Raw genomic sequence first — 16891 nt, forward strand, 5'->3', positions numbered from 1 at the left:
CAGGCCGGGAAAAAGAAAAAAAATGGCACCTGTTCCCAACCATCCTCATCCTTCTCAATCACACCCTCCCTCTCAAAACGATTGCTCTCTCAAGTCATGAATATTTCATTTTCATATTTCTGAAGAGAAGTATGCAGTTTGTACTTGCGCTCCTCTGCATACTAACGACGCTCTATCTTCTCTAAGGGGCGGGGGGTGCAATGGAGATGTTGGGATGAAGGCCGGGGAAGCCTAATCAGCAAAATCTCACTCACACGTTCACTCAGTAACAGACTTCCGTTGGCTTTATTGGAAAGGAAGCTTCAAGAAAGACGGATCAAGACTAAAAGAGTCATGTTTCATGTCACCTGCTACAGAGCTGATTGTGGGCTTCGACACAACAAGGTTTATTGTACAAGGACAGGTACAAATGCCACTTCTTTTCTATCCACTAATTCTCACATTTGGCATAATTTGTCACCTTTAAAAAGTCATGGAAAAAATATGTCTGGTCGACCATTTATTTGCTACAATATCACATAAATAATGCCCTTACAAGAAAATGCTTTGACGTTAATGTCATTTTGAAAGATTGGCAAAAACTTCACTTTGTGGAAAGGTGAATATATTCAGATAAAAATATGGCTGGAGATATTTATTTTCTCTTATGACCATGATGGACCAAGTCAATGCAAACAGTCCTGTCCATCTATTCTTAATATTATACCAGAAAGTCAAACATTTGCTGTTTGCCTGCTAAGCAGAGAGAAAAACAGAAATACAGTGCTCCCACATTTTTTGGACAATGCAAACAATCACCCCCTACAACCCTGCGCTTATTAAAAAAACAACAACAACAAAAAAAAAACTAGTGATTCATCGTAAACCAGGAAGTAGCCTGCTTGCTAACAGATACATAGTGCAACAATATAGCATAAGACGTTCTTTACTCCTTTTTGTTAGAGAATTGTATTTTCTTTTTTTTACCATTTAAGTTGGAATGTAAAAGTAGTAAGAGTCCACCTGCCGCAGAATCCAAAATATTCCAGTCCACTTATCGTACGTCATCTGTAACAGCATTCAACTTGTTTGTACTTTCGAGGGAGAACTGTGTTTTCTGCTTTCATCTTTTTACGTCAATATGGAAGTGGAGTCCTGCCCCAGTTTTAAAATTTGAGCACACAGTATGTCATCCTGAGCATCATAAGCCAGAAAGTAGCTGACGAGGTACTCAAAAGAATATGGTGCTCTTTTGTTTTTTCCTCCACTTTTGATTGAGTGATTTAGTTTCAAGTCATGGTGAAAGCACCTCCCTAACCCGGAATAAAAATTGTACTGTTCAACCGTTTTACATCATCCTTGTAACCAAGGGTGTAGCCTGCCAGCTAACAAACTTAACATTTCCAGCTAGCAAAGGTTTACAGTCTACTTAGTGTCATTCTAGTCTAGTTGTTTATTCTTGGGCAATACAGAATAATGCTTGCATTCCATTATCGCGTGCGTGAGTGCGTACGCACACGTGTGCATGTGTGTGTCCTGTAGAGGGCGAGTGTGGTGTGCTGCCGAGGCCTAAATCTGTCTTGAGCACTTAATTAAACCCAGAGCTCCAGTGGCCCGAACTTATTAAAGACCCACAACACATTAAGTAACCACACACATGCACTCACACACACATAGACCCCCATTAGGCACACGACATCCTACCTTTGAGCTACCAATGATTAAATGCATCTCAATTGTTGACCTTGTGCCGCTGCTGCTTAGTGACCCACTTGTGGAGGGGAATTATTTCCAAGGAGCTTTAACGGGGTTGCTACTGATTGGGGTAGTACAGCTAGAATGAATGCATTTTTAAAACCTAAAGAGACAAACAGAGTACAAAACAAAGTTAAAGCTAATAATAGCTGCAAATGTTTGAGCCTTTGGTGGATAAGTATGTTTAGTTCAGATGAGGGTCAACTGTCAAGATAATACCATCAACACCTCTTATTGTATAACCAGCTTACTCGTCATACTTCAATACTGTGGATTCCTTTTCACTTTTTGACCCTTTTTATGCAGTTCACTTATGCCCTGCGATACACAGCAGCCATTGTCGAAGGATTAATATCTGGTGGCGCATCTACACCCTGCCTCACTTTGTATTTTAATACTTTTCAGAAAATGTTACAAAGCAATTACGGTAGTAATGTTCTACGGATGTAATGAAAATCTGTCGTAGACAAAGTGTTTACAGAAAGACGATGTTGGCTAGCCTAACATGCTAACCAATCACCTGTACGCACTTGTTTACTTTTTTTTTTAGTATTTTTTTAAACTTGTTGTACCAAGTAAGCTTATCGACATTTGACGTTTTGAGGTTCCAAACAGCATGAAAAAGGTACTGTTTTTCATTTTCATGTTTTCATTTCTTTTATTTTTATGCCAGTAAGTGTTATTCATACGAATATTTACAGTAAAAATGTCTTAACGACAGTTTCACGTTGTCAGTGATAGGGATAGACTACAGTGGGTTCCGTCTTACATAGAAATTCATTACATTGCCGAACTAGGAATGAAAAGAATTCTGTCATAAACTGACCTCTGCCTGTAGTTATGCTAGTTGGCTCGCTCACAAAATAAGATTTTAAAAGTTACATGTTACCCAATTCTAGAATTAGATTCCGGCACCATTATTAATCCTGCCAGATAACAATGGAAACATGTACTGCATAATATACTGTACAGTATTCATCATTTTTTTTTTGCTATTCGCAGGAGGGCTTGGTCCCTATTTACTGTACTCAAATAATGGCGCCTCCTCCAACAGTCGGTGTATCTCTGAATTAGCCTTTCTCAATTAAAGATAGAATAAATCTGAGTGCAAAAGGGAGGACATGGAAAATATGAATGGATTAGCCATTTAGCTCAGTGTGTGTAGTTGTGTGTATCTGTGTGTCAGCGCTGCAGGAGACATTTGCCCTGGGAGGAGGCCACACAGATTGGTGTGAAGCGAGGAGCCAGCTCAGATCTGCTTAGCATCGCCACGCGTGTCACATCATGTCGGATGGCGCCACAGTTACATGGGGGGAAACAACATGGCCGTCACGTTGAACAACAACCCCGTGACAAATGCAGACGCCCCCCTTCTGTCAGCTGGGCCTGAGGAGCCCCCTCTGCTGTTGCATGCCTACACATGCACTGTAATATGTTACGCCGTTTTGCACATGCACATTTTCTAGAAAAGTAACCTCAACATAATATGCACATTTAGAATATAAAAGCCTCTAAATAAAATAAAACAATGGATAGATGAGGGGGATAAATAGATGTGTGCCTTTGTATTTTAAATCTCGTGTATATTGTTTTCTGTGTCACTGTGATTCATTAACATATAAAGAAGGACATTGTAGGGTTAAAAACAAATACAAAACATTACACGGTAATTATTCATTATTTATATATTTTTTAATTTCTGGGGGGGTTCTTTTGGTGGGGGGCAGGGGGGGTGTTGGTTCACTTCACAACACAACCAAAATTAAGATAGGCTGTCTTGCACAAAAGCTTTTTTATTTATTTATTTTTTTAATTACCACGTTATCCCAGCACCATTAATTCTGTGCTGAGACGTTACAGTATATGAAGCAACATTGCATGACAGATTATCAAAGCGGCTTCAGCGTCTGTGACTATTATTTTCATTTACATACGTACCGACTCCAGTTTAGCAGTAAAAAAAGAAAAAAAGTGAGATTGGGAAATGATGACGCAATTATGTGAAATCAGAAGCCGTCGATGGCAGCTGGGACATTTTGGCGAACAGGCTGTAGTGGAGACGGAGGTGAATGTAGGGTGATGTAAAGGAAGTAATATTGGAGGAAAAGAGAAGGCGGGTGGACCGGTAGGCAGGCCGTCATTCTGTTGTTGTGCTGACTATTCAGATATGGACAGTAAAAGTTATAGAATGTAAGGGTCTGAAATCAGGAGATGGCTCATGCTGTAACACGGAGGAAAGATGGAGAGTGCAAAACTATATGGACGGAAATTTGGGGAGAAGCTTGGCTGTTAGTTTGAACGTCCCAAAAAATGAATAATTTGGAGACATCAGCAAAGCTTCCACTCCATCAGCATCCAAAGCATTTACATCGTTCCATTTGTTTTGCTTTTTCTTTGGGTTTGCTGTGTTATATGAGTGATGGCGACAAGAGAATGTTACAACCATAAATGGAACTTATAAGGGGCTGTGCAGTCCAACATGAACAATGCAAATATCAATGACATACACAAGGGCTAATTAAAAGCATGAAAATGACCAGAAAAGCTTCCTTAATCACTTTCCGTTACATGTCCGGCTTTTCCAAAAAGCAAGTCATTTTAGTTCAGTTTTATTTTGTTATCTTACAACTTACATTTACGGTATTGTGATTAAGATTGCATTTGTGGAATATGAATTAAGCAGAAAAATCCACCTGTTTTTATCCATCGCAGAGAGCTGCCATTTTGCCTTGTACTCCCACTTGCTGTCAACTGAAAACGACATCACAGTACCTAAGGGCTCGATTTGCGAACATCTCGTGACCAAACCTTGACAAATGAGCTGTGACGCAATACGCTCTGCAATTAAAAATCGGTACAGAAAGAGGGTGTGCGCTAATAAGGGGAAAGGAAATTGGTTGCATGAAGACCTGTGCCTGCTTCCGTTTGACAAAAATCAGCGCCACAGCACAGATGAAGGGAGAGCATGTTTTTGCCGCTAAACTTGCAAGAAACCCAGGAGATTTAATTAATCGTCATTCCTCTCCTGCTGGTTTAGGCTGCAGCGTACTCCCAGACACCCTCAGCTTCACTAAAATGCCTAAATTCCTCCGGTGAGGTGCACGGCGATGGATTGTCACATGAACACCAATGAGAGCGAACAGGACGTGATATTATCGCTACCAGAGAGATCAACGCCCATGTGGTGTGATTAATCCTAAACCAGGATCTTCTAATTCTGCATCTGCTTCCACCAGTGGAAGGATGGCTGAATAATTGAACAGTGAACAGAAGATTCATGAAAAGATCAGCTTGCCAGAGCGCTCTAGGGGGGCCAGGGGGGTGGGAAGAAGCCAAAATGCTCTATGACGCTATTCTCCAGAATCTGCGAGAGGAAGCAACAGACTCATCCATATTTTCTATTTCATCACATTCGTTTCATGGTGTACACAGCAGAGCGGCAGGAAGTGGGGGGCAGGGGGAGGGGGGTGCACACTGAAAGAAGCTTCGGCCTCCAAATGCTCCATTTTTAATCTCTAAGATTATGTAAAATCTACGGAAACCAATTCAAAAACCTTTTTCTTTATCGGAACTCTGATTTCATGATGGTGGACATGAGGTTTTGTTCTTCATTTGCATCGTAATCGGCAGTGACTTTTAAGGGACAGCATTCTGGAGAATTGACTTTTTAATACTTGTATATAAGTAGTTTGAATAGCTTGCCTGTATTTGACACTCTGGGCTCTGCTTTAACTAGTTGAAGGAAGCTGGCGCGAACACTCGCCCCCGGCCGAGGTGGAAGAGGAGATGGCCAAATGCCTGCAAAGCTGGTTGCCAATCTAACAAAAGCCAGGCCTGCCATTGCACCTGCTGGAGGCCTGCAGGTAGAACAACAGTAAATCGTCAAAGATTCTTGAAGTCATGTTTTAGGAATTCAAACCAAAGTTTACAGGAAAACTGCAGCCCTCTGAATATTGCCAATATTGAATATTGTCAGAATAAGTCCAGTGAGCATCAAAGGATGTAAAAGGCTGCTTTTTCTTTGGCTTTGGCTTTGGCTCTGTTATGTCACATGAGACCTCATTCAGTGACCATCATTATTTGTGTGGTCGGTGCCAAAAATCTAAAAGCAAGCCACCACCATTTACATGCCTGGAATCGAACATCAGTGGAGCGCAACCTCCAAAATCTTTGTGGCCAATCATAATGGAATTCAATCCAAAACTGTCCATGAAGGGGACAAAAAAAAAGCTCTTTAGTACTGATTAAAATCTCATGGTCCATTTGTGGATTTATTTGGAAGCGGTCTTCCTCCCATCCCTTCTTAGGAAAAATTGCTACAAATGCCAAGATGGCGGTGATCAAAGTTCGACCCCCCCCCCATATCTCATCCCCATTCACACACACACACGCTCAACACAAAACACTACCGCTCTTCAGAAGACTCAGACTTTAATGAGCTGCAGTTAGATGGTTTGAGCACATACTCACACACACATCCGCTTCTGTGTACATTGGTATATGTCAGTGCAATTAGAGCAGATGCGGCAGCAAGTGAAACGGGGACGGTGATAGAAGCTCCAAGCTCTATGAAGATTTTCTTGTCAATATTTGAAACAGTCCATGAAAGCATTTCATCCGGCCCCCCACGCAATTTTAAAAACAAACAAAACCTCAGAGAAACCATTATAAAAAAGCCCAAAATCTAAATATAACAAATGGTCAGACTATATTATGAAATATAAACATATCCAAATGGCAGCTCTGCAGAGGCTATTCTGATTTAAAAAAAAAAAAAAAAACTCACAAGTTCAAAGGAATAATTGATAAGCTGCTGTCAAATAATTTTAAAATCTAACATGGCCCATTAAGATGTCTTTGAATGGAATAGCTTTTGATTTCAGTAAACATAACCTTAAAAATTATGCTATCATTTGGATTGACTAATTAGGAAAAACCTGAGAAAAATGTCATCTGCATTATAATTTCAAATACGTAAAAAATACGTAGTATGTATGCACGCATGTTTGTATTTGTAATGCTTCAACTTATACTGCATACTGTAGTACGTGTTGCACTGTGAGCACATGCAGGTAGTTGCTGGACATCAAAAAACCAATATATCTTCGCTGTTCTGTGAAAAACACTTTTTTCCCAATATTTTAATGGGTTTTCTGCGTTACAGACATCCCATTAACGTGACTTTTTTTTTTAAATGACAAAGTTGGACATGCATTTTTTTTAACAGGACAGCGACGATGTACTGTTTGACCACTTCAATGCAAAAGCACTGAATTTGATAGGAACAATGCAGCCTGTGCAACACAAGAGTGTGCCATCCATTTTTTAAGCATTTGGTTCCAAACCACTTGTGTCAAAAATGTTTTTGCGATTTGTCCACTGCGGCTTTCAATGAAGGACACTGAAAAGCAATTTTAGTAAACAGTGACTGCCATTGAGCATTTGGACATTTGAGTCATCCACATCCTTTTTTTTTACCACAAGGTCGTCGACATTTTTTGTTTTATTTTTCAGCTCTCTGAGCAAGATGGACTTGAAGTCCTCTGTTGTTTGTGTTTTCAATCCGTCTGCCCCATCAGAAAGTTCAGTGGTCGCCAACCAATCACAGGGAACACCAATCACATTCACAACTAAGTATAGTTTTGAGTCTTCAATTAACCCAGCCTGCATGGTTTTCTAATGGAGGAAGCCAGAGTATCCACAGAAAATGTAATAAAGTGGCAACAAAATTGAAGAAAGTGACACAGAAGTACATGACGGACAGACGAAAAGTTGAGTACTTCAAACCAAACCATGTGGGACACCAGGAAAAAGGGGACCAGTGGTTGATTTGTGTTTATAAATTCTGATGAACTAGTATTTGTCAGCGGTAGAATGGTCTGCAATTTACATAGTCTGCATTGCTTGCACTGTGTTCTCTGTGGCCTAACTGAACTCCTCCAGCACCCAATTTGGTTCCAGTGCGGGGGTCGGGGGGGAATGGTGTTCAGCCGAGGGAAAAACTAAGTCCAATACTTAAACATCATGGGGGGGGGGGGGTCATTTGAGCCATGATTTGTTTAATTCCTCACGTAGGAACTGTTTGCCTTGGATAATTGGGACACACAAACACCTCCACCACGAAAAGGTGACGGCCCATTAAGGAGCAATCGGTTTATTCTATTTCAAAGCGCATCCTCTCCTTACATGCCATTCTCTTTCCCCCTACTTTGCATTTGCATTGCAAGAGGTGGAATACGCTCACTATTACGTGATCAATGCAGCGTGTCATTTCAGTAATTGTATTGTGTTCGTCAGCCACCCTCTTGTTACTGCATGAAAGCGACAGTCTGTCACAAGCGCAGACAGATCGCGGCAGGGTCTTTTGTTGCTTGTGACAGAAGGAATTAAACATCAGTATTTTCCCTCTGTTTGGATGCTGAGCAGAGTAAAATCAGTTATTGATTGAAATGGTCTGAACACAATAAAGGGCCTTTTCCCTCACTAAAATGATTAGAAACAATAGGAGCTGGTGATTGGGTTGCTAAGGGATGGGTACATTTCTAGAAACATTTCATTGAAAGTGCGGGGAAGGAAATTCGGAATGATTCACTAAAACAAGTTGGACATTTTCCATGGGAATTTGAATGGACATTTGCCATCATATACAAACTTTAGTTGTGCAAAAAATGAATGTAATGTAAAAATATACTATGTATTATAAAAGTATTTTTTTATACATACAATTTTTCTCTTTTAAATTTGTCCCAAAAATAGTACTCTGTCAAACCCATTGTAGATAAAAGTAACTGCAAATGTGTTCCCGTTGATACCATACAGTATATCAGTATATGACATACTCTTTGGATTTCGTAACCTCTAATGGTGACTATAAATAATGTCTGCAAAGTGCACATACCACGAGAGCGCTCTCACATTAGATACAGTATACTGTACGCATTCTTGCTAATGTAGCCATGGCCAAGTCTTAATATTGATGCATATGCCTCTAAAAGCTACATGCTGATAAAGTCAGTCATAATTGATACACATGCCATTAAGGCCATCTTGAAGCGTCCAAACACATCAACATGCAGATATGAGGGACTCAATCTATCTGGTCCAGTCAAAGGTGATCTATAATGTCACTTCCTGTGATCGTCTATCAGATTTCACACACACAAACACACCAGTGTTCTTCTCAATGTAACAACTCTTTATATTCATTCACATGTGATAGGATTGTTACTTTTCAAATAAATGACATTTGCCCAGCATGGTGTCTTTTTAATCGCGCGGGTGAACGGGCGAGGAATATCCTCAAAAATAATTGTATCAAATTATGAACTACAGGTCTTAATTGTGTATTAATGACCTGCCTGACATTAATGAATGGGCAATTAATCCAGAATCAAAGTTTCAGAGAAAGGGAAATTATTTTGCAGGTGCAGATCTCCCACCTGTGTCAAGTGACCCACTGTATCTGGAATCTGTGCAACTGTGGTTAGTGTACACAAACCTTGTAGCACCTGTATCAAAGAATTACATTTTTAATTTTTTTTTTTTTTTTTTTGGGGGGGGGTGTATTTTGGGTGACCGTAGGAAATGTCATCACATTTCGAGATGGAAGAATGACATTTGGGCTATTTTTATCACTGTCAAATGTCAAAAAAGGTCAGCTTTGCCTCGAACAGTATGTAAGGGTTAAATGTGTTTCAATGTAATTTTGTGGCTCACTTGTCTTCCACCTTGCATCTCAAGTAAGTTGGGGCTCTTAAAGTGACAATGCCTGCAGGGAAGTGTGTTCAGACACATTTGCATTTGTAGCCTTCAAATTATCCCCTTTGAAGAAAGACTTTGGAGTGCAAAGTGATGAGGAGGAGAGATGTCTGCGGTGAAGGTTCACTATTTTTTTTCCCCCTGATGTGTGGCAGACGTTCTTTGTGGCCGCATCCTATGCGGTGGAGTGAGGGGGGGGGGCAGAGGTGGGGTGCTGGGTGAGAGCTTCAAGGGCCTTTTTTCCATTCAGGACCTCATTCGTTTTAGCACCCTGTCACATCCTCCCTGGAAGTACAGGCCGACTTCAAAGGTGTTGCTGGAAATCCTCTAAACGGGGTTCGGTACTTGGCCTTGCAGCCTTTCCAGTGCTGCCTTTGCATTTCTGTGGAACTGTACGCTTGAATGTTTCACTCATATCATTAAAGGGAAGTCAACGCAACATTTTTTTTTTCAAGAATATGTTCTATGCAAGCCCACTAGTTGAAACAGGGCATTCTGATAAATGGAATAAGCGGATAGTGTTAATCCATTCGTTTTTACCCATCTCTGGGGGCGGCCATTTTGTCTTCTATCAACTGAAAATGACATCACACCTGCTCACAACGACCAATCACGGCTCAGATTCAGAAAACAGGTCAGCCGTGATTGATCGTTGTGAGCAGTTGTGATGTCATTTTTAGTCAACAGAAGACAAAATAGCCGCCCCCAGAGATGGGCAAAAACGAGTGCATTTTGCTGCTTAACTTATATTCCATAAACGCAAAATTAATCAGAATGCCGTTTCAACTAGCGGGGGTGCTGGGAACATATTCTTGAAAAAAAATATGTTTGGGTTGACTTCCGCTTTAAATGTATAATTGGAGGCTTGCCTGTTTGTATGGACAACGCAACGTGCAAATTAAGTGTGGAACTAAGGGTGCTTGGATTTGTGTTTTTCACCACAACAGGCTATAAGTGAGGACAAAGCGGGAAAATGTGAGGGTACAGGAAATTGTACATAAATGGTGCAACGTGATACTATTGTGGCTACTCACACTTACAATAATCCATAAAACAAAGGGAACTGGAATATGACGAGCTATGTAGGTTTTATGGTGATGAGTGTGTCACGCATCATTAAAATAAGGGTGAATATTTTTGGTGTTTTTTAGCCACACATCAACAATGGTTAACTTTTTTTGTACAGTTTGCAAAGGGTTTATGATGGCGACCTTGGAGTGACCATGGAACAGATGATTCCAATTTTCATTATTTCCTATTGAGCTTTCTCTGCGTGTCCCTGTCCATCATGTTCAGTGCTAGCTATAAGGCCTGCGAGGTCTGAACTGCAGGTGTTTTGTTCCCGTTCTCGGACTGAGAATGTAAATGGTCAGAGTCATCGGGGTCATCGCAATGCCATGAACATATAAAGTGGTTTGCACACTTTGCAAAAACAATGGCCTAATGTTTAAAAAAGGCTTCAATTTAGGCACTCAAATGTGGCAAGACCAAGATAAAGAATGTGAGCAGTTTTGAGGATGGTTGATGGATCTGAACTGAAATAAGATTAGTTTCCTGAATCACAAATGTTTTTTTTTATCTCTGATTTATTACACATCAAGGAGGCACATTATACATTGCATGTAGCCTTCCTTTTCTTTCATATAAAAATGTCACTCGCCTCTCAATTTATCAAGACGAATTTATATTTCACCTTTGGCTGACATGCACAAAGTATTTCCAGGAGGCATCTGCAATCCCACTTTCTGACAGGTCTGCCAACCAAGACGACAATCTTAATTGGAGCGGATGTTGCTCCAAAAACAGAAAATATCTCCAGTGCTAAAAAGCATCGTGGCAGTTCGTTGTATATTGTCCCCAAAACATTTAACGCACTCGCATTCAAAATATAGCATAATAATCATTTGCTTACTGATTGCATCATAGATTTTCCTAAATTTATAATGGCCCTCGCAGGACTTTACAAGAAGGGCGCGTCCAAATGCAAAAACTTGGTGAACATGTCAATGGTTGACACCACTCTTGCACTTCTTCCTGATCTCACACGCTATAGCGTGCTGCCAGGAGACCAAAGTCTGCATGCACAGATGTGTGTGTGTGTGCATTGTGGTCGAGTTTGCGTGCAAATTTGCTCATTAGCTCAAGGTTATGCTCCGCATATTGTCTCACTGGCTCAGAGGTCTGTTTTGAACTGAATTATTAAGATGTGCTTTTCCTCTTTAGTTCCGACTCAGTGGGAACATGTTAATGTGAATTTGTCCCACTTTAGCCTGCTGATCTTTATGTGACGCATGCTGTTATCGCATGTCACAATAAAGAAGACCTAAATGCAACCAGATCTCTGAATAAATTATGTGAAATTCTTTGAGTTCAGTGGGATATTAAATTTACTCGGGGTGAGGTTTTTTTTTTTCAAAATGATTCTTCCCACAGTGCCACACTGGCCACTCGCAGTGAATTTATTTAAATATTTACGGTGATGAGTTCACAACAAAACGAGTACTAATGGAGTGGACATTTAGATAAAAACAATAAATTGCCTGTGCTGCCGTCGACAGTGATATTTAACAAGGACCAATTCATTATTCATTAGGTTTAATAACGTGAAATTAGACAGACTGTCATTTTTTTTTGTTCTTGCCGGGACTCAGCATGACCTTTTGCAGGCTGAATCAGATTATCCCAACATGTGGGAAAATAAATGATAGTTATTATAAAAATAACTACTCTAAAATGATTCCCTATTACACAAATGTGTTTATTCAATTATGTCTTCTAAATTTGAGCCATTGGCTAGGTTTAATGGACTAAATTTCTTCAATCTAATCACAGTTCGGATTAAAAATATGATTGGATGCACTGTTTTTATGGAAACCAAAAATATAGATCTGATTACGACTTGCGTGCTTATGAATCACACCTTCGATTGGAACAAAGTATTTTGACATGCGCAGATTGACCAAATATCCCGGAAATAGTAGCAGAAGAAGACGACGATGGAGTGACTTCCGTGTCAAGTAAACATCGCTGTCCATTACTACGTTAAACGTTTGCGTTATTTTGCGTATTTTTCCTCTTCGCGCTGTGGAGTTAACACTTCCTAATGGAGCTGTAAATGTACCAGTTCAGTCTTGCGCCCTCCATGTCTTTCGCTCGCTCTAGAGCTTCTGCTAACTTCCGGGAAACAGAAACAGAAATGCGTATACTGACGTCACAGACATGCGCGGTTAACGTGATTTTTTTCCCAGAAATTTCCGAATAAGTGTTTTCATGCGCGCCGATCGGATTAACGATCGACATAAACTGTCTCTCTCGTTTGAAATAAAATCTCGATCAGAATGGGCTTGGTCGGATCAGAATATTACAAATGGGGCGTGTACATGAAGCATTTTTATTCTGCTCAGGCATTTAATCCGAATAAATGTGTCCATGTCAAGATACGTTTTTGTGTCAATGTGAATGCCCCCCACCCAAGTGGATGTCGCCAAATTGTGTCCTCTGCCCCCCTTTTGCACATTCTTGCTGCCACAGTATTTTGGATTTCATGAGCATTAAGCATTTTTCTTTTGATGTTGGCTATTGTTTTATATTTTTAGAGTTTGAAGTGGACATGTGTAGGGATGTGAATTTTGATAATGATTCATCATAGTTTCCTGGCACTAAGCTTTTTTACATGAAGCGTTTTCAATTTCCCCAAAGTACTCCCCGTGATGTTCATGACGGTGTAGGAACCAGTGTCACTTAAAGGACAAAAATAACAAAGAAGAGAGACAGTCAACAGCCGTGTGACCTTCTCTATTTATCCACTGTAAAACTCCTCTCCTCGCTTGTCCTTGACTCACCTGAACGCCTCATGAGCAGTGTAATATGATGGGATGTGAAGTTGGCCGAACATGTCTCTTCTCAGCCCAGAACAAGCCCGAAGGCAGCAGAGCGTGAAGGCAGACAGGAAAGGTCTCACATGTGGAAAGGAGTCTGACCTTCTGTGCTCTTACGACTGTGCCAGTTAGGCAGCCCAGTTTTATTTATGTGACAGCTCTCAATGGAAACACTACATTAGGGGCATGAGGGGGACGTGACCCACCAGATCGAGCAGAAAACACTTTTCATCCACCAACCATTTTCCAACACTTTTCAATTTAAGGCCTCGGCGAGTTGGGGAAGACCCTTGGCACGTATACACAAACAACCATCCTCACCCACATTAACACCAAGGGACATATATATTTATTCTTTCAGTTAAGGTCTCATGCTTTTGGAATGCGTGAGGAAGATTGTGAAAATCTACACAAGCACAGAGAGAACATGTCAACTCCTTACAAAAGATCAACAGGGAGTCAGTAGGTAGGGTGACAGCGATAATCACTTCACCTAACTTCTAGTGGATGTGATTCTTCTCTTATTTTTTAGTAGCAAAAAAAGTAAAGGACATAGAGGTCTCCTGAGGTACACGACAGTATTTTTCCCCAACAATTTCAGTCACATTCTGAATTTTAAAACCTCATTGGCGGTCGACTAAAGTAGTTCTCCTGGAAACATAACCGACTTGAAATTTTTCTTCCTGTGCTATTTTATTAGAGTTAAATTTCACCTTCAAGTCCTCCTGTCAGTGCCACAGTAAAAGTGTGTGTGGGTTCGAGAGGATCAACCTAAGAGTCCTTTTGCGCGAGCCCCCTTAAAATAGCGTCAAGTGAGAGAAGGTGCTCAGCTCAGCAGGGCTCTCCTGTTAGCTCACATATGATGCTCACCTGAGAAGCAAGTGTGTTTTTTTTTTTTTTTTTTTTGGCTGGGACCTTTGAAACTAGCGAGCAACTGAGCTGGAAATAAGAACAAAGGCGCACAATGACACAGAGGAAAAAATAACAATGAGTGATGTGCTGTGCAGTTGTGTGATTCCATGAATAGAAACTGTGTGTGTGTGTGCGGGGGGGTGCGCGTGTGTGTGTGTGTGTGTGTGTGTGTGTGTGTGTGTGTGTGTGTGTGCGCATATGCACCGCATTGGTCTTGGATTATTATCAGAGCATGAATACTGTATATATCATTTCACTAATTACCGTTCAGCACTCTAATTACAATGCAATGGGGACACTGGCACTCTGTGATCCTCAGTCACGTATAATCTCTATACGACTTGCCTTGTCAATCACACTCTCGCAAAGAGACTTGCATAAAGGGTGTCACTTCCTCTCTTTGACTCTCTTTCTTTGGTTTCCGTGCACCTGTCATTCCAATCTGGCCTAGAGTCACCCTTGCACGACTAGAAAGTAGAAGCGCTCAAGAAGAAAGTCACACTGTGCAGTTTGACATTTTGGGGGAAGATGTACCAAACTAAGCTTTGAAGCTGTCCAATGTCAAGACTCAAAGACACAAACACAAAAGTCACGTAGAACAGTGGTAGGGCAGTAACAAGCTATAATAATAATAATAATAATAATAATAATAACAACAAATAATAATAATAATAATAAAATCTGAAAGCAGCGATGAAAACTTATTTTAAAAAATATATCACTGGAATGTTAGAATGATTGTCATTGAGGATGAGTACTGCTTTGCTATAAAAGAAAGTACAGAATCATTTTCACCTGCAAACACTTTGATTTATCCTTGATTTAATTAACTCCATGCGAACTTTCATTTAGTACTTATTTCCTCCTAATTTGCATCGTGATGCAATTACTCCAAATGTGTCTCTCACTCTTCCATTGCGCTAACAGTGAAGAATGAGCCGTGTCTTGTATAGATTTAGATGAAGCTTCATCACAGTGCCATCATCAGTCAAAGTGTCATGTGTAATATTTAAACCATTCAGCCAGGGACAGTGCGACTGACTAACTGACTGCATCCAAAATTAGGGAAGTTGAGAAGGATTACCTCATAGCCAGGCTTTTCTGAGTATTCAGCAGATGTCTGCGCGTCCCTAAACACAAGCGGCTCCCGCTGGGAAGAAAAGGAAACTGATGAGGACATCTGGTGAATTCTTTCCGTTTTTATTATACAGAGTGACGCCTTGAGATGTGATTGACCCGACTTGCAAGTTTTTCAACATAGGAGCACATGGAAATGTATTGGAAACAGGTGTTTGAGCCATGAATTTTGCTGTTTAGCGCCTTGTTAGAGAACTAAACCTGTATAGTTCGAATGGAGCCTGGTGGGAAGATATGACCTAACATGCCTAGATGTAATGTCCTGCTAACGCTACATCATAGAAATAGATTACATGCAGCCTACACGTAGCTTACATGGCAAGCTTGTCATGGTCATCCGCCACAGGCTACTTTTAAAGGGCCCAGAGCATGTGAGGCGATTGCTTCCATTTTGATTTGAAGCAGCCATTTTAAGGTCATCCGGTCATTTCCAGTTGTCCTTCAACGGCAAACTTGTCCTAGAGATTTTGTCACGTGGTACCACTTTGTATTGTAGACTAGACATGTGGTTGCCGATAAATTGCAAAATGTGTGCGTTTTCGAACACTGCAGCGAAGTTTGATGACTCACCATAAAATGTGGACTAATAAACTGAGCTCCACAAGGTCATAACAGTATAGATGCAATAACTCAGATTTCTTTTCTAACTGTGCTGCTGTGAATGGTTAGTTCTTTTTGTATGTTGGCACCTTCTGGCTGTGGTGACTATGCAAGTGACTGCTACCATCAATGGTAATATATTGTGTTTGTGTCAGTTATCTTATATGTGTGGTCAAGATGTAGCATCACGTGTCATTTGCCATAAAGTGGACTTTGCAACCACACTCTAGTTCAGGGATGAGCTAATAGTTAGCCTAGCTTAATCTATTTCTTCTTTGACTATGACTCAATTTACAAGTGACGTGACTTTCAAGTTGAGTTTTTTGCTCTGTCTATTTTTTTTCTTTTGTCTGGAGTTGTAACTGCTTTTAGTGCCAGGTGGTGGCAATGAACTTTACAACAGCATCGGTTTGGCAGATTGTGAACAATCCTTCGCAAAGAGTGCTCACTGTAAAACTGAAAATAAAATGGAGAAATAAATGAAATAAAATGAACACATTGCGAAATGTACCAAATCACAAGTCTTTGCCTTATGAACATCTGCTAGCTTTATACACACAATGCCACCGAATTGCTAAGTGGAGGGACCACGATTTTCTACATGTGTGGATCAGGACTGTGCCAACAGGTTAGTCTCAGTATTAGATCAGTGTTGGGGATAAGGCTCGCTGATTGTTGGTGAAAGTATTGTGTGCTTGGTGCATACTATAAGAGCAGTACGCACACTCGTCATTACGTGTGGGGGCTCTCCAAAAAACAAAACAAAAAAAAAAACTGTTAAGATGTTAAAAATGTGTTCGTGTGTAGAACGCTTTAAAGACATTGACAGAATAGGGAGCTCGTCAAAAAATATATTTGGTTGTGTAGTTTGA

The 16891-nt window shown here is 40.5% G+C and overlaps 1 protein-coding gene across 1 annotated transcript in view; it reads left to right on the forward strand.

Annotated features, from left to right (window-relative positions):
• The window catches only part of plek (pleckstrin), a 38534-nt gene that overhangs the window by 11252 nt on the left and 10391 nt on the right, over positions 1 to 16891 (forward strand). The window lies entirely within an intron of this gene.

This window comes from Filicampus tigris, chromosome 11, assembly GCF_054856515.1.
Source record: "Filicampus tigris isolate MCC_2025a chromosome 11, RoL_Ftig_1.0, whole genome shotgun sequence".
NCBI classification, from domain to species: domain Eukaryota; kingdom Metazoa; phylum Chordata; class Actinopteri; order Syngnathiformes; family Syngnathidae; genus Filicampus; species Filicampus tigris.